The following is a 25,202-nucleotide window of genomic DNA, read 5'->3' on the forward strand; positions in this document are numbered from 1 at the left end:
TCACCACAATAATTGCAGTTGCAGACAAAAGTTGTGGGGGGCCAGATGAGGAAAAGAATCTCGCCACAATAAGAGCAGGATCTCTGCTAAAAGCTGAGCTGATTTGCGCCTCCTCATTCAAAGTGTTCAAAACTGATACAAGACGATTAAACACAAACGGTTAGAGACATTATAAACCACGTTGTACATTCTTCTGTTTGCATTTCTTCCTCAAACTATTCGCATGATCGGGTATACGGTACACTGTACACTGTACACTGTACACTGTACACAGTACACAGTACACAGTACACTGTACACAGTACACAGCAAATAGTCCATGTTCATGAAGGTGAACATGCTAAATGGATTTAGTGGGTATTCAGTGTTTATTTAGTGTGTATTGTGTGTGTATTCAGTGTGTATTCAGTGCATCCAGCTCATCGATCAGGCCTGACAGACCTGTTCTAGGCCGTCTCGCTTTACTTAACGGTGGATGGTAGTTTCTCCTCATGCTGCTTGTGTCGTCACCCCCAGTCAGTCGTTCTGGATGTATGTTCGAATTTCAGATATTATTTATGTTTGAATTGCCGAGAAAATCCAACATAGCAATAAAAAATCCCAACCACGAGTCCTGCACACAAGTACCAAAAAAGAAAAGATAAAAATCTAAATAAATAAGATTCAGTCTCATTTTACTGGTTTGGTCCTCTCCACTTCAGCTTGAGTTTCACTCTTCTGTTTTGGAACTAAATCTTCTGCTTGGTTTGTATTTAAAGAAGACGTTTGACATTCATGTCAGCTTCGCTGGAATCGGACGAGTTCTGTTGGCGTAACAGAGACATCAAGTGTGGTTTGGAGTTTTCTTAATGTTTTCTTCTAAATGTGAATCTTTGCTAGAGGATATAAGGACAAATCGCTGGATGCGGCGTTAGCAGCCTCTACGGGCCTCCTTTGTTTTTATCTGCTTTGTCTCGCTCGTTGGTGAACGTCCCCCGAGGCCTCGTTCAGACGGGCGGCTCAAATCCCATTAATTCCCCCGCTCCACGGCCTTAATGGCACAAAGTAAAACACAAAGACAAACCTGTGTCGCTGTTAGTGGATTTTAGTGTCGTTCCCAATAGTTTGTCAAGTGATTGTGGAAACCGAGGAAGCAAATACATTAAAATAAGAACTCTGAGTGGCAGTTGGTGAGATAAACAGGAAAAAACACAAAACTACAACCAACACAAGGAAAACGGAAAGTTGTGATTAGACCTTTTTTTTTTTTTTAATTTGCAGCGAAAAAATAAAGTCAACTAAATATAGTTCAAGTTTTAGTCTAAATACATAAAAAAAAAAGAACTAAAAATTAAACCGTTCTGATCGTTAAGCCCCGGTCACAACCCACCGTGCGTGTTTTCAGTCCGCATGTCTTTTGGGGAGGCCACGGAGGGAGTGGCAAGAGCAAGGAGGGAGTACGTCAACGCACGTCACTTGCACGGTTGCGCAAGGTCTAAGGATGTCGCCAGGCACGCCACGCCTGGCCGTGAGCGGTTGCGTGCATCGTACGTTGCACACGTGGTAAGTGATTGTACGGGCTTACAATGTGCTCACAACGCGCTCACAACGTGCTTACAACGTACGATCTCCACGCGATTGCCACGTTATCCTATGGAGGCCGTACTTATACGTGCTGCTCACGTACGGTGTTCTTACTCACTTGCATGTTGTAAGTGCTTGCAAGTGCGATGAACGTGAGTTTTTCCGCCCGATGTCCCAGCTGCTGTTGCCTCCAGATGCCGCCCATTCCACTGCAGAGACTTCGGGTTCTGATGCTGCAAAAGCATCTTCAAGTGGCGGCGCATGAGCATGACGTGGTATTACTTGCCTTGATACGGGAGAGGGGGGAAAAAAAAGATATGAGAGAGGCAACGAGGACGCAGACGCAGGAGATGGTGGTTTCGTCCATACAGAAATCAGTGTCCACAACTTGCGTTGTAACTGCGGAGCAGGTGCTTGCTCGGTACGGTCCGCGTGAGTTCTGCGTGCTCATTGGACATTAGAACTGGGGGAGTGCTGAGTAAGTACAGACCACGCACATATCAGCTGTGCAGCACGCAGGTGATGAGTGCGCCGTCCATAGAGCAAGTGACCGTGGGAAAAATTTAAAAGACTCACGGAGTCAGTGCGTCGTGAGCGCATTGGCTGTAGAAGGCTCGCACGTCAATTGTACGGGAGTGAATTCGTAATCAAAACGCAACGAAAGTTCCTCATGCCCGAAAAGTGCTACGGCATGTCTGCGTGCTCCCAAATCCGTACGGAGGCGGCACTCACCACGTACGGATCCCCAAATTTTGCCCACGTTTTTACAACGAGACAGCACGAACTTGCAAGTACCGGGGCTTTAAATTCACTAAGGGACTCATTACAACCGCAGCCGGTAAACTATTTTCATTTAGCCACCAGCAGTTATCAAAATAAAAGCTTGAAACGACTTTGGTGTGACTCTTTTATACATAAAGTCAAAGTGTAGATGTATACGTGATATATGTTCACTTTAATGTGCGAGCTGTGAAACCGTAAACTCTCCTGGCCTAACCCGAGAACGACATCATGATCTGACAACGGATTTAAGGACCCAGCACACACGCGCTCCTCGGCCCTGATGTGTAACTTCAATATGACTTTTCTAAAGTAGGAATGCCTCAACAATTCAATTAGCAAAAAGGCTGATCCGCAGGAGAAGTTTGAGGGAGTTTGAAGCGGACCGGTCCATTAGGGCTGGATTACACAGGTGGAGACAATCCTGTAGCAGCAGACCAAAGACAAGACAAGAGTAAAGTAGAAAAACAAAGGAACTGTAATGATTCTCCACTGTAATGTTTTTTTGTAGATGTGAGGCTCATCAGCACGGCATTGTGGGATATCTCGCTGAGCTTGTTAGTCATGGACCTGCTCCTCTCTGTATCGGGTCAGAACGTAGAAGATCACACGTCCAGGTGGAAATATGAAGTGAACTTGGACTTTAAGGTGGATGGAATTCCCAGTTTGGTTCAGTGATATTCCGAGTTCAGTCGACAGATCTTTTACAGCTCTACACATCCAAATCGTGTTTGTTCAGCTTCATTTGGCTCACGGACCTTTTTTTCCTGGAATGACACGAAACGTTGGCGGAAGAGTTTACAGTTTGGATTATCACACATACTGAAGAACAAAAAGTAAGAGCTGAGTTCACCGGCCGAGCGGCGAGAAAATGTAGCTCCAGGGAAGTTTTTGCGCGTGAGCGGCGGCGAGGACCAGCGATCGGCAGCGAAAAACAAACGTAATGCGGCTGCAGATGGAACATAGTGGCAGTTTGTGTGTCAGACTGGCAGGCTGAGTCACGGGGACGGAGACAGACGACGGCGAGGACGGGGTGACGGTGGTGTTCTGCCAGCGTGACTCAGCGGGTCTGTTGTCTTACTGCCTACACCGAGACTCCGTCACCTCCACAAGTTCAGACTCAGCCAGAATAGATGCCACCTCCTACAACTTTTATCCCTTCCCGTCATGTGATCCAGCGTCTCTTCGGGTTTGTGTTTTCTATGCCTTTGTCTGGCGTGTAGCGCTTGGTCTGATCAGCCTGTGACTCATCCCCACTTTTAACCGGCATGTTGCAATGTTTGACTAGTGAGAGCTGGAAATACTCCCCCCAACAAAATAATAACTCATGACTGTGAAGCATTTGTCTCTTTTGTCCAAATATCATGAGCACGTATTTCCCCCAAGATCCAGACTTAAGCACCCAAAGAATTCTTTTGTTGGGAATCCAGGATGAAGCCTCAATAACAATACCAACAAATAGATGGAGCAGTGGCTCCGTAACCCAGCAAGAACAAGCGGTCAGCCTGCAGCTACTTTACTATATTTGTTCCCTGATTGTGACCCGTCGCAGCTTCAGCCGCTTGACCTCCTCAGTCTGGACGCTGTGTTCAGTCTGCGCTGCTGGCATCACACGGTGGACAAATGTTGCTCCTCGGATCGGAAGAAGGCCACCAGGCTAAACAGACCAGATCCAAATGACTCAACCGAGTTTACTCAGACATCAATCACAGTCCGACTCCTCGAGAAAAAAAAATCCCGTCCTTCTGCAAGGCAGCGTAGCGTTACACACTGAAGACGGTTTCAGTCGTGATAAATGGGTTTGATAATAGCAGAAACTAGAATTAAACTTTGAATGAACTTTGCATAATCTGTTTCTAAAAGTAACAACGTATCAACTAATTCTGTCAATTTCCTTCGTAATAAGCAATGTCAAGACGAAGATTTCCTCTATTCTCATTAGAATTCACTAAACTATTACAGTCAAGGCTACATAGCAGAAAGTCACACTTTGTGGCAGAGCTGCGTTGATGGAGGATAGTTGATTGTAAAAATTGATCGTAACCCCCCCAGAACTTTCACCACAATCATTTTTCTGCTGGATTTCATCACCATATTCCAAAATGTTAGTATTCATGACTGTTGCGAGCCGTAGGCAATTAAAAAAAAACAAAAAAACAACCTTGCTTTTCACCCGATTGCATTTTAATCACATTGGACTAATTGATACGGGAAGTTTTCAATCCAGTTTTATTACCTGAATGAATCAATTGATATATTTACATGTGTGCACACAACAAAATCCCATTCCTTGGTTTTATATTAAGTGCTGATTGCTCACAGGTGCAGTGATACAAGGTTTGGGATACTGACCGGTTCAATGTATTGATCGCAAAAGATTCAGGTGCCGTAGAAATGCACGAAACTATGCAAACATTGTCCATCGTCAATATCTGTGTTATGAACTAATTGAAAAAAAAAATGTAATAAACTGACAGAGAAAGATCTCACACCATAAAGACATTAATCTACATTAATATTTGTATTGATCTGGATCTGGATCAACCCTCAACAACATCAATGGCTATTCAGCCGACGTCATGCAGCAGGAACTTTCTCTAAATTATTTGATGAAAGTCACAATTCTAACTCGCGTGTGTCTGATGAGCAGTTCTAGCAGTGTGAGTGACGGGTTGGACGAGCTAACAGAGTGCGTCTGTGGTCACTGCTGGTGGTTTTCCAGGCTGTGCTGTTGGGCGAGCGAGCAGGGGGAGAAGGACCGCGGAGCTTCGCCGCCCTGAGCCAGGAGCTGACGTCTCACCTGCAGCAGCTGCAGAAGCAGACACAGCAGGAGCTCTGCAACATCCAGACTCAGTGAGTCACGTGTGTTTGCCATGAGGAGTATGTGTGGAATGACGTGTGCTGTCCTTCGACGAGCCTGTGAAAATGGTTTTCTCTGCATGAACAGGGTTTTCACAGCCGTACAGTGTCAGGAGAGCTCAGTGTTGGCGCTTCACCTTCAGTAGCCAGGAAGTCAAGTGAAACAGTGAGCTGTCTAGCGGATGTTAGTTTGGGGAACTCTTCCTGTGGAGTCACAGAGGTCGGCTCTTCTCTCCACTCCTGTCTTCAGTGTTTCAGCATGAAACGGACTCCGATGTGCGATTTAGTCGGCTCCGCTGTGGAAGTGCACTGAGATGCCTTCAAACTGGGACGAAAACAAAAGGTTTTCCATCAAACGAAAATCACACCTCCTTTTAGTCCGGACCGCTGAAAACTGTCGTGTTTATACGAGCGCTGCAGTGGGACCGTAAGGCCGCGCATTGTTTTGGTGTTTTCATTTCGGAAAAGTTCCATGATTACGCTGCAACATTGTGAAAGCTATGTCTGTTTCCACGGAAATGGCAGAAACCCCGAAAACAATGTTGTCAGAGTGTTGGGCCACGAGTTGGTGCTGTTGTTGGTTATTGTTATGACGGTGACTGTCAAAATGAAACTATCAGGTCCCAGGAGAATATTTAAAATGGAGGTTTACCCGTTTCCACAGAAAGCGAGTTGGAGCATTTTCCAAAAGTTCCGCCTTGGCAGCCGTTTTCAAAAAAGCTTTGTTTTGAGTGGCTCTGAGCACCGTTGTCATGGGAACTGAAAACTTGTCGTGAAATCCTTGCGTGTAAGACACAGATGTTAAACCCGTTTAAACTAAACAGCTGGAGGCGTAGCGAGACCCAACCGCTCACACCCTGATTTGACGGCTGAAGACGTTGGCGTCGGGTCAGCTGGCAGACTTTACCTCTTCACCGTACCGAAGCAGGACTCTGGTGTGCTGATGTGTTTTACTGATATGTTAAAACAAACTTCCAGCCCCCGCCTTCCTAAAAAAGGCTTTCCCTGTGTTCACTGTGATCCTGCAGCTCTGAAAAGAATCTGCCTCCTGCTGAGAGGGCGAGAGGCGGCAGCTCTCTGCTGCTTTGACAGGTTTTGGGGGCCGTCCACATGAGAACGCCGGTTCACGTAAACACACCATTTTTGGCCGATCATCAACACAAGTGTTTTTGAACCCGGGGGTCCAGAGTGGGGAAATTCTAAAACCCCAGCTCGGCTGTGAGGTGTGGATGGCAAAGACGATCATCTGTGGAAAAAAGATGACGTAATCACCCCACCACTCTCCCCCACAGCGGTCAGCCATGTCATCTAATAACCACAACAATGGTGGGCTGCATGCTCCAGGTGGCGCTGCAGAAGCTGCTGACCTGTATAACTCAGAGTTATATTGAAATCTATGTCTGGAGTCTACTTCAAAATTTTTATGTGCTCCGTGTCTTCTTATGCGTTTTTGGTGTAATTGGGAGAGTCACAGCGCCCCTAAAGGCCTGGCATATGTACTACATGCCCTGAAGCCTCATGTTGAGTCGTGTTCATAGTGACGTGTGGACAGAACTTTTAAAGACTCAAATGATTAAAACAGCTAAAGAGAGTGTGCTGAGCGCAAAGCATTGTGGGAACTGAAGGAAAACAGCCCATAGAGCAGAGACGAGGCAGCTGATTAAGGCTCCTCCATACTCTCCGCAGACTTAAACGTGGGTCCTACATTTCAGTGTTCAGGTCAGTTCCTTAATGTAGCGTAACGATCCCGATAATATTCCCACTTCTGGTGGCAGGCGTTGTCCTCCATTCCTAAAGTTTTTGGTATTTCACGCCAGGAATTTTGAACCATCTCTTTCTATATATTCTTTTAAATTGGGATTGTCCAAACGGGGAAACGGCGGATCTCCTCACACAAGTGCTCCTCGATGACGGCCTCCATTTCAACTCAACACACAAAACTTTCATTTACACGATAACGGTGCTTAAAACCACTTAAAATACAACTTTTTCAAAATGCTCAGGCTCCGCGACGGTACATAGGCTGTCCACTAGAACGTCCGTGTTCTCCCATTGTTTATCTTTAGAGCCCATTGTTCTCTGTTGCATGTGTGTGTGGCTCCACTACAATAGACAAACAACAGCACCACCTAGTGGACCAACATGAAAACAACACCGTTTTCAGTGTTTCTGCCGATTCCGTGGAAACAGACATCGTTTTCAAAACGTTGCTGTGGAAACGTGAAACTTTCCATTTGAATCCTCGCCGTGTAAACGGGACCTGAGAGAGCTTATTTGACTAAAACAACTCAAATCACCCAGATTTCACTCAACAATTTCTATTCTCAGTCTTTTTGGTCGTTTTTGCTGCAAACCTCCGTTCTCAGGAGCGAGTGATGTCTGTGGTTAAACGATGCAGGGCGCGGCATGTCTGGTGGTTTTCAGACTCAGTAGTTTACGTTACTAAGTCTGGATTGTTTTTTCTTCTTAAAAAAACAATGAAGTAAATTTCCACAAATTTACTCGGTGGATTCCATGGTGAGAGCCTGAACCGGTGACATCATGCTTCACCTGTCTGACTCAGCCCAGGTCGTCAGGTTTACCTGGGAATGTGTTTGTGTTTACATTTGTTTAATGTGAGAAAGCAAACCTTCTGATCTTGTCGCTACGTGTTCGTTCGCGTTGATGTTAACTCTTCAAGGAACCCCCCCTCCGACACACACCCCTCCATCACCCCCCCCCCCACCCGCTCTCTGTCCTGCTGAACTGGTCTCATGTCTCACGTTTGGCAGACGGGACGAGCTGGGACTCATCTCCGGGTTCAAGGTGTGGCAGGACACACACACACACACACACACACACACACACACACACACACACACACACACACACACACACACACACACACACACACACACACACACACACACACACACACAGGTTGTATTGAGATGGGATTCCTGGAAACTGACTGCTCCTGTCACGGCCTGGATGAACTCCCGACATTAAGCCCCGCCTCTGCTCTTCTCCCGGCTCACTGGGAGAAGATGTCATACTGCTTTCCTTTTACCGTGCTTTTCCCCGGCCACTCCTTGTCTCATGTGGTGATACCAGAACCAACGCTGAGTGTGTTGGATAAAACCGAGACTGTACAACATTTTGTCACACTGGGGGGATGAGTCGCCCCGTGTTCAGCGCCAACCATACGACAAAGTCACGACACCTTATTTCTCCAAACTGTCAAAAAGTTTTCTTAATCGGTCTGAAACAGTGATTCATGGAAATGACCTGATGGTTGATCACGGCACAGATTCATGGTCCACACTCTTTGTCCTATAATCTAAAATATTTGGCCCAACGGCATCAACAAAATCAACTTGTAATGTCCATTTTGAACACAGCTTTCACGGAAATGATGACGAGTGGACCAAACCAAAACATCTTATTTAAGAACTTTGAGGTAACTACATAACATCGTGCTAATGCTAACAACAAGCTATCAGAAATTGACCATGTGGATCAAAGGAAGCTACTCTGTTAGCGTTAGCCAAACAGAAGTGTTTTTATACGCGGTCGTGTGGGTCGAATAGAAACATCACTAAAACCTGCTGGGAGGCGGCTGAACATGGCTAACATTTTCTATTCATTCACGACTGTTATGAGAAGAACAGAAATGCTAAACGATAGCGTTGAAGCGCTCGCGGTCGTTTGGACAGATTCTTTTTGTTGAAGACGACAACATGTTGATCACGTCAGCTAACCTTCCCCCTGCTTTAAGTCGTCTATCAGTCATTCAACTTCCTGTTTGGGTTGCAACTGGTTGCGAACTGCTCGGCGAGCTACGATACGAGTGCTAATGCAGCGATACAAGCAGCTCCAGCTCAGCCAAGGTTACCTGATAACAGGACGTCTTTGGTGTCAGACTTTAGTTTCAGGCACAAAAACCCTACTTTTCAACTAGCTGCCATATTGATTAATTTAAACCAATAAATTATTACAGCAAAACAATCAAGTGGATGTATTTCACAACGTTTCATTTATTACCGTACTGAAGTATTTTTTTATTTTATTTTATTTTTTTTTACAATGAATGGATGTGGCAGTAGAGAGTGAAAGTGAAAGCTAGTTTCTACGTCAGTTCAGTGGGAAAGAGTTTAACGCAGTAGAGTCCTGAATGGTTTGTCCGTGACAGTGGGTTTGCCTCCAGATCAACACAACCACATGTTTTATGAACCTTACCATCTCGATAACGAGCAGCACTTTGTGCAGTTTCATCCTGTCACCGTCATTTTTTTGCCTCTCAGATTCTCCTCTTTGTCTAAAGTGTATTACCCATTGAAGCACATCCCAACGGTCTGCTACCAACCACAGAGAGGTTCCTCATAAATGTTTGAGGAAATTCTTCTGTGGGGTCAGACTCATTCACAGTCAACTCATGTGTTTTCCTGGAAAGTTTGCCGACGTCAGCAATATCCTGACTATGGCCAAATTGGAATCAAAACTATAGAAACGGCTCAAATATTTCCTCTTAACATCCTCCTCTTTGCTCTTTATGAGTCTTTTGGTTTTTATTTTATTTTCAAAATAAATGAGGCCTTTTGTATTTCTAGGAGGACACAAACCAGCTGGTCAACTTAGGGTTAAGGGTTAGGGTTAAGCATTAGGGTTGAGGGTTAGGGTTAAAGGTTAGGGTTAAGCATTAGTGTTGAGGGTTAGGGTTAGGGTTAAAGGTTACGGTTAAGCATTAGGGTTGAGGGTTAGGGTTAGGGTTAAAGGTTAGGGTTAAGCATTAGTGTTGAGGGTTAGGGTTAGGGTTAAAGGTTACGGTTAAGCATTAGGGTTGAGGGTTGAGGGTTAGGGTTAAAGGTTAGGGTTAAGCATTAGGGTTGAGGGTTAGGGTTAAAGGTTAGGGTTAAGCATTAGTTTTGAGGGTTAAGGGTTAGGCTTGCGCTTAGCGTTTTTTCTGTCCTGAAGAGAAACACACCACCTCAAAGCTAAAACTCCCTGAAAAGATAGTCAGACTCTCCTTCAGCCAGAAATCTCATGAAGCACCTTGATTCAAAACAATGCAATGCAGCAGTGCATGATAGGAGCAAACCGGGTGAGAACAGGACTTCCTGTCAGAACCAGACTTTGCCAGATCACATCAGGTCGTACGTCTTCTGTCAGTCGATTTTCCCACAGACATTCTGACATGGAGTCTAATTAACTCTTCAGCTGGTTGCCAACATTAACAGGCAGTTTGGAAAACCCCCAGATCAACTCTTCCACCCTTCTACTCCTCTTCCCGTTGGACTTCTGCTTCTTCTCTTTTCTTATGAAACCCTCTGATATCGACGTCGACGCTGTATCGCTTCGTTGACAGAAGTTCATTGCTCTGCTTCTGAATAGATTTAAACTCCCCGGCGACCTGAAGCTTTCATTCCTCAACTTAAACATGTGACGATGACATTGATTGATTAACTTTAACAGTTAAAATGTTAACTGAGGTTTTCTGAAGGTGAAACTTCTGTTGGTTTGGATCTGAGCTGAGGTGACCTGGAGGCTCAAACTCTTGGAAGCTCTGGAGACTGTGGAGTCATAAAAAGGTTTTATTTCACCGTGAAACAGACTGAAACACTGAAACAGACTGAAACTGTCTTTGCAGTTGTTGTTCTTTGTGAATTTAAACATAGCTTCAGTAAAACAACAGCGTGTTTCAGTAGTTCAGTAACTTCAGTATTTCAGTGTTTCAATATTTCAATATTTCAGTATTTTAGTGTTTCAGTAATTCAATATTTCAGTGTTTCAGTATTTCAGTGTTTCAGTAATTCAATATTTCAGTGTTTCAATATTTCAGTATTTTAGTGTTTCAGTGTTTCAATATTTCAGTGTTTCAGTATTTCAATATTTCAATATTTCAGTGTTTCAGTATTTCAATATTTCAGTGTTTCAGTATTTCAATATTTCAGTATTTCGGTGTTTCAGTATTTCAGTGTTTCAATATTTCAGTGTTTCAGTATTTCAGTATTTCAATATATCAGTGTTTCAGTATTTCAGTGTTTCAGTGTTTGAGTATTCCAGTGTTTCAGTATTTGTGTTTCAGTATTTCAGTATTTCAGTATTTGTGTTTCAGTGTTTCAGTATTTGAGTATTCCAGTGTTTCAGTATTTCAGTGTTTCAGTGTTTCAGTATTTCAGTGGTTCAGTGGTTCAGTATTTCAGTGTTTCAGAGTTTCAGTGTTTCAGTGGTTCAGTATTTCAGTGTTTCAGTGGTTCAGTGGTTCAGTATTTCAGTGTTTCAGCGTTTCAGTGTTTCAGTGGTTCAGTATTTCAGTGGTTCAGTGGTTCAGTATTTCAGTGTTTCAGCGTTTCAGTGTTTCAGTAACCAATCAGAAAGTAGCAGAAGTTTCTGGCGGCACACAGAAACATCCAGCCGTGGCCCTTGAGCCCTGCTGAGCCGCCAGGTGATCTCCTGCACGTTTCTCCTGGAGGCCGTGGAAACGCTCTTGGTTTCCAATGAGGACGAGTTGATTCGCCGCACTGGGAACATTTATTAGCTTTTCTTCGGCGTCTTCACCAGATGGAGTTTTGCTCACTTGTCATGATAAGACCTCAAGAATGAGGCTGATGATAACAGATGGCCACGCGCTCACAGACGAGGAGTCCGACGTTATCTGATGCCGCTGCCGACAATTCTGTTTCATTAATAATCCTCCAGCTCCAAACCTGCACTTTTATTGCTTCTTTATCTCATTTTCTCTTATTTATCAGCATTTTGTTTCTCCCGTCTTTCACTTTCCTTTTTTTTTTTTTTTTTCTTTTTTTCTCCGGGTCCGTTTCTTTTGAAAAGAAAAAACAACACGTCAGAGTTCCCCATTCGAACAAGACCCGACGTGATCCTCTTTCTCTTTCTTTCCCCTTCCTGGCACTCCTCGTCTTCCCCCGCTCCTTTCTTTTCTTTCAAAGCTGCTATTTTGTCATTACCTCTTCTTCTCCTGGATAGATGTTTAGCCACTCTTCCTCGGCCCTCCCCTCCCCCCTCCATCTTCTTCACACCGCTTCTGAACTCGCTCTGGATTTTCCATGGAAGAAACTTTTGGTGTACACCTGCTTTGTGAACACGCGCGCGCGCGCGCACGCACACACACATGTACACGCACACACAGGAGAAGTTCGAGTCAGTCATTAACATTCAGCAGCGCTTCCATCCGTCCTCGCAGCTTCACCTTTAAACCATGAAAAGAAACACTTCAGCTGCCGGTTTTATTTAGTCTGCTGGTAAAAATACTCGCACTGTGTACGGATCCGGGATAAAACCTGCCATCGAGTATGTGACAGGCTGCGAGTAGGGAGATACATTAATGTAAAAAAAAATATATATATATATATATTTATACAAATAATGAATAACACCTACACGTATTTCACCTGCAATTATGGAGCGAAATGTGTTTGTCACATACGTTCACATAATTATGGAGCCCTATTCATGCTTTTCTGTATGTGAGCGACTAATCAGAACACACCGACAGCTGGCAGTGTGTGTGTGTGTGTGTGTGTGTGTGTGTGTGTGTGTGTGGTAATTATGGTCTTTTCAGCAGGACGGATGATGCTCCTCGCCGCTCCTAATGACGTCCTTCCATTGGTTCGCAGCGGCGATGACTGACAGGCGTCACGCCGCCTCATTTGCATGAAGTTCAGGGATTCTCTCCGGAGATGTTCGTGTCTCCTGAACGCTGGGGTGGGGTGGGAGTGGGGTGGGGGGGGGGGGGGGGGGGGGGGGTAATGTGCACGTCCTCCAGTTTGTAGCGCAAATGAAGATTTCCCAGCAGTGACCGTCCTGAGACTGACGTTCTTCGTTTCACTTCGAGTGGAGCGTCATATGAGGGAGATACGATTCGATTTGCCGTAAATACAAAACTCTCCTGTGGATGACGGTGTGGCGTTTGTGCCGGGGCAGTAAAACCCTGCGACAAATTGATTCTATTTTAATATATTATAAATAATTAATAGTCCACTGAACAAAAATAAGAGTCTGAATCAGAGTCAATTCAATTCAAAGTGTTTACTGTCGTGTGTGCAGTAAAGGAACGTGTGTCCCTGCACACATGATTTAAAAACTATAATAAACTCAAAGCAATAGAAATATAAACCTAGACATTAAAACTGTGCACAATAACAAGTGATGTATACAAGTTAATATACCATATACAATTTAAGGTGTACAGTCTGTACATAAAGGTGCGAGGTAGTCAGCAGTAGATGTGAACCGTACACGTGTGCATCTAAAGTGCATACAGTGCAGCAGCTGTGCAAATTCAGTGTAAAGGAGCGTTATGGGGGGGCATGAGTAGTCATACCTCAGAATCTGAATAAAAAGTAAAAAAGCCTTAAAACCTTCCTTTTTACTGAAGCAACACGATTCCTGAAAGTACAAAGTGTTTGGATTTTTATCCTATTTATTTGTAAGAGTATTTTGACTTCTATTTTTGCAGCTTTCTTAATATAGAATTAAAGAAATGCCTTTTTTTTTTTCTTTTTTTTTAGTCGGGCTCTCGCCATGTTTGACCTCTAGCGTTGTACACGTAAAACTAGTTCAAACAAATATCCAAAATGTCCCATTCAAGAAGATGATACTGTCAGTACGGTCAGAGAGCAGTTCTCATCAATGTGCAAACAAACTCTAATTGCGATACTTTTCCCCCTATTCATGCTTTCACATTATAAACAACCGATATTTCAAAAGGCAGCTGAAGTTTAACAAAAGAAGAAAAAAAACTAATGAATTAAGTTTTGAACAATATCAGAGTTAAATGCTTTAAAAGTATTTCAACCAGTAAAAAAATTTTTTTTAAAACCCTAAAATGGGCAACACGCAGAGAACGTCGCTCACAAATCTGCAAATAATTATTTTCACTGGTTCTTTTAATTTCCCATTTGACTCATATGAAGTGTAAAAACCATTCAATTGTGGTTTAAACAGGCAGTAACTATCAAACACACGATTTTAATGTCACGTCCGGTCACGTCTCGGTTTGTTTGACCTTCACAGGGATTGAAGTCGATTCCATCAATACTCCGTTTTTAAAGGAACTATATTTTAGTTTGTTTGGTTTGTTGATTTGCACTAAAGCGGCATCTTAAAACACATTCATATTAATACTGTGATTAAAGATAATTGATCTGATCATAAAACACTGGATCCGGCAGCAGAAAGGAGCCTGATTGAAGACGCAAAGGGATGATTGAGTTTTTTACGACAGAGGACTGATAATGCTGCCTTCGAGACAAAGACACTTCGAGCCGCGTTTCTGGATAAATATGCCGATAATGAAAAAGTCGTTATTTTGAAATATGGCAGCCGGGCTACATAAAGCCATCTCTTAATTTGACGAGACATTTGCTTGATCAGTGTTTGAAAGCTGCTTTGAGCGGAGAGGCGCGAATGTAAATCAAAGATTATCGCCATCACAGAGGTTTTAGCTCCGCCTGGCAACGCGGCGTCGAGTCAGGAGGCCGCCGTCAAACGCTCGTTACCGCCACCTTAACGGGGCTTCCCACAGGGCCTCTCCTCTTTTTGTGCCGCCGTTTGTGTCGTTTTGGACAAATTTGTCTTTCTCTACATGTTGATTCATCAAAAGCTTCAGGGACGAGCCTCGACTTGGTCCTGGCAAACCAAACAGGCTCTGCCTGCTCACCTGCAGACGCTTACTGCCTCCTGGTGGGCGAACAGGGGAGAGGCAGGAGGGGTGGAACACTCAAGGCCACATAATCCTACAAACACACACAAGTCCTCATTTGATCAAACCTCTCTTCACAAAGTCTGCACATTTTAGGGAAAAAGAAAACAGCATGTTGATGAAAAGCAAACTTTTAGTGAAATGTATTTATGTTTACAGCATGTCGTGTTGTTTTCCATCAAATAAGGCAAACAAATGCATTTTGTGTTACGCTGAAGGCTTTCACCGTATTTTAAACATATTCAAGTATTCCCCCCGAATGTTTTATCAAAATAAATGGTACGAAAATAAAGCAAATATTTTCTTTTGCAGAAATGTTCTGATAAAACTAAATTATAATTGATCTTTTTATGTCTTACTGGACAATAGAAATTCACAGTATGATCTCGACAACTTTAATTTCTGCTTTTTAAAATGTATTTGTTGAAATAAAACAGTTAAACATGTTACTTTAAAAAAATAAAATTCAGAATGTCTTATTTCTTTATTTTTAGGGTCCAAACAGACCTAAACAGAACCTTTCTGTAATGCAAGAGATTTTTCTTCTTCTTCTTCTTATATTAATATTATTATCATTATTGTTGTTATTACTATTGTCGTCATTTTATTTTATTATTTAATTTAATTTAATTTAATTTAATTTAATTTAATTTAATTTTATTTAATTTTATTTAATTTTATTTAATTTTATTTAATTTTATTCCTCTACTGCGCGAACTGCTGCATGTTCGGCGGCCTAAAGGAGCTCAAACCTTCATGGAAATGTTCACACACGTCAGAAGTGGCAAAACATTTTAAATGTTATGGTCATTGAGCGTGTGTCTGGCAGAGTGGCTCCATAGCGCCCCCTACAATATGTTCACATTTGTACAATCTAAAATGGGCCAACACATTTCATCTACGTCCAGGGGAACTTGGCAGACATATGCAGCACGTCGAGACGCACAAAAATGTCAGTGACAGCCAGACTCTGAAGTCCAACATTCTTCTTTATGAGTGAAACGCTTTAAACACAATCCTCCTGGGAGGGACGTCCTAGAGGCCTGAAGTCTGGCCAGTACATCCATCAGGCCTTCCTGACGAAAATCAAAATGTAACTGTAATCTCAGAGGGCGTGGCCACGGCGCTGCAGTGAATATCTGGTGGTTCGCGATGAAACAGGAAGTGACGTGTCACTCTGTCCTACATGCTGCAATGGGCCTAAATCCTGACATCAAAACCTCCTCCAATCAAATCCATATGCCACAATCCATTCACAGGCATAGCGCCACCTGCTGGCAACAGGAAAGATCATGAAAATTGTGACTTTTTGTTAAAGAGCGCATCGTGGCGACCTTTGAACTTTGACGTGTCGGGTCTGACAGACCCACAGGCCCACGCTGGCGCCCCGCTGGGGAATCTGACTCCGGATCATTTCCATAGACACTGTGACTGGAGGTTCACTTCCAGATAATATAGTGAGGTCACATTTCCATCTCTGCACTCTGACGAGCACCAAACCTCAGCACGCGTCACGCTCCACCGCGTGTGTTCTTTTGGACTGCGTGTGGTTGGGCTACTGTCACAATGGCCAATAACAGAATTATTTGTAACCAATTTAAGATTAATAAATTAATTTAAAAGAATGTGTGATGTGTGTGTTGCTTTCAGGCTCGTTCACATCGAAGGTCGTCGGCGGCTGCTGAGCTCTGAGCTGCTTCGTCTTCAGGAGAAGAAGAAACTCACAGAACGAGAGCTGAAGACCAGCTCCTGCCTGCAGACGTCCACTGTGAGCGCGCACGCACACACACACACACACACACACACACACACACACACACACACACACACACACACACACACACACACACACACACACACACACACACACACACACACACACACACACACACTCACACACACACAGCCAGGAAATCCGACCATCTCGTCAGTGTCTGAATTCACCAGAACAAAGTGCCAAACACACGATGCCACGTCTTCAGGAAGCCTCCAGAAGGAAAGTTTATAGACTCTATTTGAGTTTATAGAACACTTTAAAACAACTGCCGCTAAAGCCAAAGTACTTTTCATAAATTCACTAATAATAAGAAGAAGAAGAGTAAACTCAAATATACAGTAAAACACTAATAAAACGATAAAATTGGCAGCAATGAGATAAAATGAAAAGCCAGGGAATTAAAGTCGGTCTCAGTGTTGATCTTAAAAGTGAACAGTGAACTGGATTGTCTGTGAGCGAAGCACTGAGCCTCTGAACACATCGTTTATTGAAAGAGTCTGACCTCAAAGTTCAACGTGTGAATTTGCTGGATTCGACTGTTGCTTGGGGGACTGAGACTTCGCCCCGCCCCCGCCACCGCTGCTACCCCCGCCACCGCTACTGTCCCCGCCACCGCTGCCGGCCGGCATCCTCAAATCCACCTGTTCAAACTTGCTTTACCTTAAACTCTTCATTTTATTTTTATTGTTATTTTTCTTTCTTTTTCTTTTGTAAAGTGGCTTTGAGTGCACAAAAAGCTCTATAAAAGCTTGTGGCATTCTTCTTCTTCTTCTTTTTATTATTATTATTATTGTTATTGTTATTATTATCATCATAATTATTATTATGATCATTATTAGCATCATCATTATTATTATTATTATTATCATTATCATTATCATTATCATTATTATTATTATTATTATTATTATTATTATTATTATTATTATCATCATCATCGTCATCATCATCATTATTATTATTATCATTATTAGCATCATCATCATTATTATTATTATTATTATTAGTATTATTATCATCATCATTATTATTATGATCATTATTATCATCATCATCATCATCATTATTATTATTATTATTATTATTATTATGATTATTATCATCATTATTATTATTATTATTATTATTATTATTATTATCGTCGTCGTCATTATTATTATTATTTATTATATTAGGTAGTTTAAACTGACCGTCTGATCAAGTCATAACAGCATGATGATGTTTGAAGGTGGAGGTGGAGGTGGAGGAACAATAAAAGACGAAGCTTCTTCTCGTCGACAGGTTCAGCTGTGTGTCATTCAGAAGCTCCAGGCCTCCGTCGGCGAGCGTCTGGTCCAGTCTCAGCGCCTGGTGTTTCAGGAAAAAGCCCTGAGCGCGCTCCAGGAGCTCCTCAGCCAAGACCTCCACCAGTACCAGGAGCTGATCCAGAGCCTGAGCCGGTTCACACAGGAAGTCCTCGGGTACACACACACACACACACACACACACACACACACACACACACACACACACACACACACACACACACACACACACACACACACACACACACACACACACACTCTCACGGCGCAGACGAACGGAGATCCGAGCGAGACTGATTTGCACAACTCACACGTCTTGTTTGGTTGTGACAGATCAGACGGAGAGGAAACCTTCACCGAGCGGCTGGGCGACCAGAGCATGCAGGAGAAGAGCGACACTGAACTGGAACGCAAAATGGTAGGATCAATAAGATCAATACGATCGATACGATCAATACGATCAATACGATCAATACGATCAAACTCAACAGTCACTACACCCCAGGTGGGGTCTTGCCCTCTCTTCGGGCGCCACTGATAGGAGCTCGCCGTCTGATTGGCCGGTCTTGAACCGGTCGGTTCTTCAGGTGTGTGACCCACGGCGTTGTAATGGCGGCTGGATTTCATTTCTCTCCTGCGTTCACCACACGCCGCTACGTCAGTCCGTCTCTTTGAAGCGGAGGACGTTTCATCACCAGGCGGCTCTCGCTCAGCCGAAGCGCTTGACCTCTCGACCTCTCGACCTCGGTCGTGATGACCACACGCCTCTGCGACCAGTCTGTGAAAACTCTGTGCCGCTCCGCTGTGCTGGTTGATGATTCGGGGCAGTTTAATTAATTTTTGGGGGTTTCTTCAGAGACTTTAGTCTGTTTCAGATCAGTCTGGAGGTGCAAACAAGCGTCTTTATATCGTGTTTAGTTCTGATATAAACACGTGATTCTGAAATGTAGTTTGTTTTCTTTGTTTTCTTTTTCTTCCATTTATGACGACCTCTGCCCCAACATTCTGTTGTCCAAAGTGATCACTTAGTGACGAGGGACAATGAGCTCTGGCAGGCCAACAACTACTGTCACTGCAGGAAAAAAAACTAACTTTTGTAACTTTCATTTTAGACGTTTTCTTTCAGTCAAACGTCGTAATTCTGGTGTCAGTCCAACGGCTGGAGCGGAACTTTTATTTCCAAATCCTTCACAACAGGCAGATCTCTGTCATTCCGCTCCCTTCTGGTGGTTTTTAGTTTGAACGCTTTGCAAACGACTGAAGCAGTTAAACGTGCGTCGTTCATCTCTTCACATGTGGATGAACTTTTAGGAGGAATTAGTGCGCAGGTAGCGAACGTTGCTCTGAGCCGACGAGGCAAAACAACACGGTGTGTGCGCGCGCGTGTGTGGGTGTGTGTGTGTGTGTGTGTGTGTGTGTGTGTGTGTGTGTGTGTGTCTGGCATCGGTCCAGCTGTTGTCAGTCTTTTTCAGACAGTCGGAGTAGAGACAGAGGAAACATCTGCCCGCTCATCTGGCTCTGTCTGTCACACACACACACACACACACACACACACACACACACACACACACACACACACACACACACACACACACACACACACACACACACACACACACACACACACACACACACACACACACACACACACACACACACACACACACACACACACACGCACACACACGCACGCAGGTAGCATCTTTCCCTAAAAGAAAAAAAAAGCCTCCCATAATAAACTGACACAGTTGTGACAGGAAACGATGAGGGAAGAAACCTGGTTTGGAGTCTTATTATAACAGGAAACCTGTCAAAGTGTCACCACAGTTTAACTCGTGAAGCTTAAACACAAACAAGCAGACGGGCCGGCTGCCAACACGCCGCGAGTCCAAATCCAACATGAATCATGCTCATCGCGCTCACGTTTTAGGAAAAACGGTGGCTGGAGAAGCAGGACGGAGTCGCAGAGTCTCTGCGGTGATCCGTCCATTTAGGAAAGAAGCACAGGCAAAACACCACCGTCAGCTCATCGCTTTCAACTACAATTCCTACACAATATCTGATCGGATGCTTTTGCTTTGGAAAACACAGATTTAAAAAAAAAAAAAAAAAAAAAGATTTTATATTTTTTTGCAGCACATAAAACATTGGAGCAATGTGACAAAACCTGCAGCAACGGTTTTCCATGTGAGCAACACTTAACAAACATCCAACGATTCCACATGAACAAGCAGAGAAAACAGTGAAAAGGTAAAACTGCCTTTCATGAAGAAGAAACCTCCAGCAGAACCGGATCCAGCGGTGAAGAGAGTCTGTTCTCACGGGCTGGACCGGCAGCGACACACAACCAGACACGTTGACGTCGGACCACAACGTTGACACACAGGCTGCAGACGTGACGAGGATCCGGAGCTGGGATCATCAGGACTCGGTGCCCAATTAGCAGATTTTAGCAAATTCTTCCTACTAAACTTTGGCCATTTTCTTTCCTCAAACGAGGAAACAGTCCAACAAACGCCGACCAGCAACGATCATCTTGGTGTGACTCAGAAATCATCGATCTGAAACCTTTTTGTCTGAAACAAGCCACAACTGGACAAAGTGTCATTAGACGTTTACAGTCGTTAAGCGTCTTTCAAACTTGAACAATTCAACATTTTAATCAAACTTCTTTTCTGCAGACCGAGAACATTTTTAAGGTTTAATGACTATTTGAAGATTTTGGATATGTCAGCATAATTTTTCAGATTTGAAGCAGTTTGAAGAAGTCAATAGGGATATTCACATTTCATTTGAACTCCTTTGGGGATCCTGCCTCGGTACTAGAAGGAACCCGTAGTTTACTGTTTATTGCTTCTGAGAAGAATCTGACTGCAGGAAGTAGGTAGCGTGAAGAGAGTCACCATTTCTGAGCTATCAGGGCAGTGAAAGCTTTCTTCTTTACTTCAGCGTCCTTCAAACACCGAAACGATGGCAGTGAAACAGGAAGTGAGGTCGAGCTCTGATCCAGTCCCGACTGCGAGCGCACCTGGCTCCACCTTTAAACTTTTGACGCTCTGCTGCTGACGTCAGCTGGTCGAGACAGAACACAGCTCCTTCACGACCCTTGGATTGGTTTTCTTCAAAACATCTTGGACGCATAAAGCTTCAGGGTCACACCTTTGTTCTCGTTTCCTTCACACGGCTGTGATGGAATCATTTTGAAAAACCAATTTTGTTTGGCGATGACTCAGTTATATATTTTCTCACAGAGAGGAAGTCTGGTCACTTCGGTCCTTCCTCAGTAACAACGTGCCCAAAACAAGAGCCACATGTGGTTTTACTCCGGGAAGGCTGAATCTGGTCTCTCTGCCGTCATCGTGGACGACCAGATAGTTGAACCGAAGAATCATCAGTGACTATTTGTGTTTTACGGAAAATTGAAGGATTCCGATGTTGATGGGATTTTCCTTTATTTGTGGCTTCTAGGATCAAATCAGGCTGAGGAACGTGGTTAAAACCTGCTGCAAAATGTCCAAAGGCCTTTTGCTCCCATTTCATTTGTTGTCTGTTCCGTTGACCGAGGAGCAGATCCAACGGATGTCGAAAGTCTTGGGTTCCTTCTGCCAATGACCTCGTAAACAGTTGTGATTGCTGTGATGTACATTTATACGCATTGTGTGAATGTTAGTGCGAGCTGCTCCAGCCAGTGAAGTCCTTCAGGTTGTGAAGCGTCACACCCCGAGGGTGACGCTTACCTTCAATCTGGGAGAAAAGGCCCTGACAGGTACCGTCTCACTCTGGGCTTCCTGATGAACGTCGCCGTGGGAACATGGCCGGCTTCTGGTTCCTTCTTGAACTCGTGTTTTGTGTGTGTGTGTGTGTGTGTGTGTGTGTGTGTGTGTGTGTGTGTGTGTGTGTGTGTGTGTGTGTGTGTGTGTGTGTGTGTGTGTGTGTGTGTGTGTGTGTGTGTGTGTGTGTGTGTGTGTGTGTGTGTGTGTGTGTGTGTGTGTGTGTGTGTGTGTGTGTGTGTGTGTGTGTGTGTGTGTGTGTTCAGACCATTTACTTTCCCAGCCTGCGCTCTCACACGGCCACCCTGCTAATCTAGGCTCGCTAACCTTTTTATCGGATTATTTGAGGTTAATCTGTCAGGAATCGGATTTGTATAATCAACCATCATGTTGATTACGGAAAATGTAATAGTTTTGGACGTAGAAGGGAGGAGGACGCTTTGTCTGAATGTTCGGTGGTTTCAGGTTTCTGTGTGACGGCAGCACTTTGTGCAAATTATTGAAAACAAGATTAACACCACTCCTTTAAAAAAAGTTATTTGAAAGTCACTCAGACTTTTGTTTTGTCTTGTGAAAAAGATGCTCTGTAATCTGGACGTTAGAGGAGGAAGATGCTCTATGACCTGAATGTTAGTGGAGGAAGATGCTCTATAATCTGGATGTTAGAGGAGGAAGCTGCTCTGTAATCTGGATGTTAATGGAGGAAGATGCTCTATGATCTGAATGTTAGTGGGGGAAGATGCTCTATAATCTGGATGTTAGAGGAGGAAGGTGCTCTGCAATCTGAATGTTGGTGGAGGAAGATGCTCTATAATCTGGACGTTAGAGGGGGAAGACGCTCTATAATCTGGATGTTAGAGGAGGAAGATGCTCTATAATCTGAAGCAGAAAATGCAGACAGCTCTTATTTATTCATTGCTAATGCTAATCACAGCTAATGTGGCTACATGCTTGCGAGTTTGTTCTGGGTTGTGGAGGCGGACAGAAGAGCTTCTAATGCTAACAGCAGGTTTTCTGCTGAGGATGGAGAGACAGCAGCTCAAGAAGAGTTTTTCACGATTTCAATAACTTCAGTCACTTTCAGATACGTAATGCTCATTGTAGCGACGTTACAGTTTTGCAGTTTGACTCATTTAATCCTGCCTGAAACTTTTGCACATTGTTCTGGACATTTTTCGCTGAAGCTCTGGGGCTGGAAGTGCCGCTGCAGCTCTCTGCAGATCGGATCCTGTTAGTGTTTGTTTTGTACGAGGAGCAGCTGGATGAGCGTTAACGGAGTCGACGCTCACCGCAGTAAACACTGAATCGATGAAGGTCGGACACAGCTGCTCTTCATCATCGTGATTCTGAGGGGATCTGACGCTTTTAAAGAGACAAAACCTCCTCGAGAGGAAACGGCAGAGAGCATCACACAGAGATTAAAACACTGCTGACAGTAACGCCACGCTGTGATCCAGACGAAGGATTAGAATAAAGGGAAAAAAAGAACCAGATTGGGGTATTTTTATTTAACAAGAACAATTCTATTAAAAAAACAACAACCTTTTTCTCTGATTTAAACTAACAATGAACCAGTAACTGCTTTTTTTGTAAAAACATTTAGAGAAAAATTCATATCAATGAAAATTTAAAACAATTAAAAAAAAATTTCTTCTTCCTCTTCTTCTTCTTCTTCTTCTTCTTCTTCTTCTTCTTCTTCTTCTTCTTCTTCTTCTTCTTCTTCTTCTTCTTCTTCTTCTTCTTCTTCTTCTTCTTCTTCTTCTTCTTCTTCTTCTTCTTCTATTTTCTCATTGCATTCTACCTATTTATTCATATGTGTGTTCATTTGTTAGTTTTTTTTAATCTAAATTAAGTGTACGTTTCAACAAAAAACTTTTAATAGTCATTTCGATGGGGTATATTTGGAAATCAGCCTCCAGTTTGAAATGTTTTCATTCATTTCAGTTTGTTTTTCTCTCATTGTTTTCTTGTCTCCTGATTCACCTGCATGTGGAAGGCAGAAGGAAGCACTTGGTCTCTATTTCACATTATATTAATAAATAGAATGAAATACAGCAGAATAAAGTGGCATTTCCTGAACTTGCGATCTACAGTTTGTGATATTCAAGACAATAAAAGGGGCTTCAGAGACTCTCGGCTTTAAATAAAATTACTTCAATCACCACTAAAATATTTGCAATTAATATAAAATTTGAAAAGTTAATCATTTTCATTTTATTCCTTCATAATTCCCTGCATTTGTGCTTTGTTCACTTAACCTGCCGCGTCTCCAAAGAGCCAAATAAATCCATTGATCATAATCTGATCTCCTTTTACTTATTCCCACGTTAAAGTTAGAGGATAATCCCTGCAGATTGTAATGAATATTTCCTCTGTGTGTGTGTGTGTGTGTGTGTGTGTGTGTGTGTGTGTGTGTGTGTGTGTGTGTGTGTGTGTGTGTGTGTGTGTGTGTGTGTGTGTGTGTGTGTGTGTGTGTGTGTGTGTGTGTGTGTGTGTGTGTGTGTGTGTGTGTGTGTTGGGGGCCAACAACAACAACAACAACAACAACAGGGGAACATATTGCCGAGCAGATTGCCTCGGGCCGAACGTAGCTCGACGTTTTGCTCCCTGTGACACACGTACGTGTTCGACACGAAGCTGCTGCCGCTAATTGCTTATTTATTTTATTTTATGTTCCGTCGCTCTGCCGTAGTGACAGTTTTGTTTTTGTGTGCCTTTAAAGTGCATCTGCTTGTTTACATCTGTGTGTGTGTGTGTGTGTGTGTGTGTGTGTGTGTGTGTGTGTGTGTGTGTGTGTGTGTGTGTGTGTGTGTGTGTGTGTGTGTGTGTGTGTGTGTGTGTGGACAACGGTTCTCCGTTCACTGTTTGATGATGTGATTTGTCGCTCGTTAATGAAAACTGAAGCGATATGTCAAGAAGAAAAGTTGTGAGACACATTGATGGAAAAGAAAAGTTAGCAAGCGTGTTGACATGAGCAAGAACCTTTTCACAAGTTTGTCAGTAAAAAGATCAAGTATTCTAAAGAAAAAACTTAAATTAGCAAAGGCTACAAGACAAAGCTGATAAGCTGGGGAAAAAAAAAAAAAGCCTGACATCCTAAAAATGACCAAAGAAAGAAAGAAAACTACTGCAGGGATTTCTTACCTCATAAGGATCAAGTGGGACTGTTAGTTTGGCTATCGATAATGATTAATAATTATCAAAGATAGTTATTAATTATGTTATTGAAAATTTAATCTGATCTGTATCAGATACCTCAGGGGCACCACCTGTTTAACAGGAAATGATAGCCAATTCAGTTATATCAGTCTCATAACATATACTAAACAATTTGGTGGAGGAAGTGTGTTTGTGACCTGTGGTGGAACTACAAAACAAGATGGCGGATCACGATAAACTCCATTCAGAATGGTGGTTATCAGAGAGCAGGAAGTCTGTCCTCGGTCTCC

At 43.3% G+C, this 25,202-nt stretch overlaps 1 protein-coding gene across 4 annotated transcripts in view; it reads left to right on the forward strand.

The window, feature by feature from the left end:
• Window positions 1-25,202, forward strand: part of LOC308117717 (uncharacterized protein) — a 60,285-nt gene that overhangs the window by 18,546 nt on the left and 16,537 nt on the right. For 2 of the 4 annotated variants that reach the window (XM_080476780.1, XM_080476781.1), the window contains exons 3-6: window positions 5,066-5,196; window positions 16,553-16,670; window positions 17,961-18,139; window positions 18,317-18,401. The gene's annotated coding sequence lies outside the window, so the exon portion shown is untranslated. The remainder of the gene's footprint in view (window positions 1-5,065; window positions 5,197-16,552; window positions 16,671-17,960; window positions 18,140-18,316; window positions 18,402-25,202) is intronic. The other 2 variants (XM_080476779.1, XM_080476782.1) reach the window with 1 other exon arrangement.

This window comes from Lipophrys pholis, assembly GCF_963383615.2.
Source record: "Lipophrys pholis genome assembly, chromosome: 12".
NCBI lineage: Eukaryota > Metazoa > Chordata > Actinopteri > Blenniiformes > Blenniidae > Lipophrys > Lipophrys pholis.